The 3,620-nt window shown below is 38.8% G+C and overlaps 1 pseudogene; it reads right to left on the bottom strand.

The window, feature by feature from the left end:
• Positions 1-1,541: 1,541 nt before the first annotated feature.
• LOC100766567 lies at positions 1,542-2,719 on the bottom strand (annotated as a pseudogene).
• Between the last annotated feature and the right edge of the window lie 901 nt (positions 2,720-3,620).

The following is a 3,620-nucleotide window of genomic DNA, read 5'->3' as shown; positions in this document are numbered from 1 at the left end:
TTCTGTTTTTTTTCTTGGCTTTACTTGCTTTTTTTAAGAGATTACTAAATTTTCTGGTTAGTATTTTCCTTGATTTCTTCATTTTTTTTGTTTTTCTTCATTTTCTTTAAGGGATTTTCTCACTTCCTCTTTCAGCACTTCTATCTTTTTAATTAAGTTGTTTTAAGGTTATTTTGTTCTGCTTCATCTAGGTTGGAATGTTCTGGTATTGCTGGCGTGCAATCTCTAGATTCTGGTGCGTGTAAGCTAGCCTTTTGTGTTTGAAAATGATCTTATACTGTCATCTCTTCATCCCTTCTACCAGTGAGTGCAGGCAATGTCTCTGCCTTTCTTCATGATTATGAGACCAAGGCTCTCTCCAGGTAAAGATGGTCCAAGACTCAACTGTCAGCAGATGCTGCATGGTTTGAAATTCCTCCAGGTCTCTCTGGGACATCCGGTGGTGTGATGGGAATGGGGAATGCAGAACAGGGGACTCCCAACAGGGCTGGTTGGCAGAAGAAGGACTGGCACTCCTATCTCTTGGTGGGTGCTGAATTGAAGCAATGGCAGCAGATGCTTCATGGTTTGGTTTGCCTACATTTCTCTCTGGGGGATTTGGTGGCAGGACAAATCAGGGATCTGCTTTTCAGGGGATTCCTACAGGGAAGTTGTGCAGAAGACCATGAACTTGCAGGACTAAGACTCTGTATCCCATTTCTTTAATTATATTATTTCACATTTTTATGTCTAGTTTCTTGAGTTCTTTGTATATTTCTGATTTAGCCCTCTGTCAGATATGGGGTTGCCGATGACTTTCTCCTTTCTGTATCCTAACTTTTTGTTGCCTTACAGAAGCTTCTTAGTTTCAGGAGTTCACCTTTAGTGATTGCTGTTTTCAATGTCTGGGCTACTGTTGATATATTTAGGAAGTGCTATCTTATGCCAGTTGGTTCAAGGCAATTCCTTCCCACTTTCTGTTCTATGAAGCTCATTATGCCTGAATTTATATTGAGGTTTTTGATAGATAGATTAGAATCTGTAATATTTTTCTACATTGAATGTCCAGTTGTGAGATTACCAGTTTTTGAAAATGCTTTCTGTTTTATATTTCATAACATTAGTTTCATTGTCATAAATCAGGTGGTTCTAGGTTTGTAGATCAATATCAGCATCTTCAATTTGAATGCACACTTCTTTTTTGTGCAAACACCAAACATATTTTATTACTGTGACTCAATATTACACGAGTATATACTTACCAAGTCAGAGTACTGTAACTGAGGTTCATCTCACAAACCCAAAATCAGAAACCCGCCCTCGGGTTAGGTTTGTGGAGAATTGATTGCATTAAACAAAAGGATTTGCTCACATTAACAAGAATTAAGAAATGCTTCCACAAGACAGAGAATAAAACTGGACCATTCAAGTCTAAGGGGACAGAGAGGCTTCTTTGAGACCTGGAGTTGAATGAGTTCAAAGACTGACAATAAAGAAAAAAAATTTAAAAAGTGGAAAGAAAAAGACTGCAACAGAGGCATGATGGGAACAAGCCTGGCATTTTATTGAATGGGCATACTGAGTTTCTCCAGCACAAGTACACCCTTATCTTGGTACTCTTGTCGAGTCATCCACAAGTTGTCTTTGTCTTTAAAGATGTCTGTCAGGACTGCACCACCCAGGAACACCATGTGGTTTCTGCAGGGTGGATCTTCAATTCAGATCTTAAATTTAGATAGGTTTTCCACATCTCCCTTGAGAACTCGTTCCATGAAAAACTGTTTAAGCTCTCGTTCCAACCTTGATGGCAGGCCAGGATACATAGTTGAGCCTCCAGAAAGCACAATGTGTTTGTAAAATTCAGATCTGGTATCAATGTCAGCTGCCTGGATTGTGTTAAAAAGCAATTCAGCAACACCAACTCCCTCAACATTGATCAAGTGAGGCTGAAATAAAGCTTCTGGTGCTTCAAATCTTTCTCCTCCAACTTTAATAATACGTCCATCTGAGAGTGTATATGATTCAACTAACACTGTAGTCTCTAAGGCAAGCTTCTGTTCTTGCTCAGTATTGTAACCCATGTAACAAAGTTTTTCTTTAATAATACGAACTGTCTCAAAATCAGCAGAATGGTTGAAGGCATATCCCCGCAACTGGAACAGCTTGATAAGATATCTGGTAATATCCCTCACAGCAATATTCAGCCTTCTTGTAAGGTGAGGGAGAAGAAAACCTTCATATACTGGGCAAATATGAGTCACACCATCTTCAGAGTCTACTACTACACCAGTCAATAAACCTTGAGCATACAAACTCAGAACTGGATGGCTGGCTACATACACACCAGAAAATTGGTAAGTTTCAAACATTACCTCTACAATCTTCTCCCTGTTTTTGGTTGGGTTCATAGGTGGTTCTGTGAGTAAATTTTGCAGTTTCTGGTGTCTATGTTGAGTTTCTCTGGTCCAAATGTGTAATCCCACAGGTGTTTCATGTCATCCCAATTTTGTACTATGCCGTTCTCCATGGGGTAATTAACTTCCAACATTGAGCGCAATTCACTTGCCTCATCACCAACCATAAGATCTTTGATTTCAATGTTTCCCAATTTGGTGGTTGATGTGATAATATGTCTTCCAACCAAAGATGGGAAGATGTGTTCTGGAAAGTTAGAGCCTGCATATCCACACTTCACAAACCCAGTGATGTTGTCGCACACTACCACCTTCCTGCTGTCCATGGTTCTGCTCATCTATTTTTCGAATTGACTAGAATGCAAGAAGCCCTGGGTTCAATCATCAGCACTGCCAGAGCTGTATTTGGTGTTGAGATCTGTTTTCTAACTGTAAGAATAAGAGGCAGAAATATGTGAATGACATATTTTGGAATTAACATAATTCTGGGTCACCCAGTTGTGTCTGAGATCGTGCTTCAAAATATATAACCATAATATAATAAAGTTAAATACAATAGTCATAAGATCATTATTCATTTGATTCATTGTTGTTCAATTTTGCTGAGAGATGTGTCATGTGATTCAGGATGGCCTTTGACTCCTGATCACAATTAACTGCTCTGCTACCTCATTGCTACCATCACAGGACTCTATCAACTTGCCTGATAAAATCAGAGTGTAAACATAGAAGTGGATACACACACATGCAAACACGAAAACACACACACACAGAGACACACAAACACACAATATTTTATTTTATGAGAGCTGTACATAATAGGATTTCTCTATTTTTTACTTTAAAACCATCCTTCCATGTTGTAATGAATACCAAAAGAGCTCTCAAGGAGAGAAAAAAGAAATAGGATTTGTCCTCCCCAATATAATCACATAAATACATTTCCAAAGTTGCCATTTGCAAGAAATTATTCAAGCTGATGATAAGGTGCCTCTATTTATTATCTATTCAACGCTTCTCTTATGCAATTTCAAACATTTCACAAATTGAACCTTGACCACTCTTACCCTAAGTATACACAGGTAATTACCAAACACCAGCATGAAACTACCTAAGCAGAGAGCAGGATCTCAGAAATGACTGCCTTATCTGACACTATGTGTGGGAGGAGACTAGCAAGGACAGCTCTGTGTAGTGTAATGCCAGGAAAGGCTAGCCAAATAACCT

Source organism: Cricetulus griseus, unplaced genomic scaffold (genome assembly GCF_003668045.3).
Source record: "Cricetulus griseus strain 17A/GY unplaced genomic scaffold, alternate assembly CriGri-PICRH-1.0 unplaced_scaffold_4, whole genome shotgun sequence".
Classification (NCBI taxonomy): domain Eukaryota; kingdom Metazoa; phylum Chordata; class Mammalia; order Rodentia; family Cricetidae; genus Cricetulus; species Cricetulus griseus.
The sequence above is the reverse complement of the archived record's forward strand: the minus strand, read 5'-3'. Positions and strand labels throughout refer to the sequence as shown.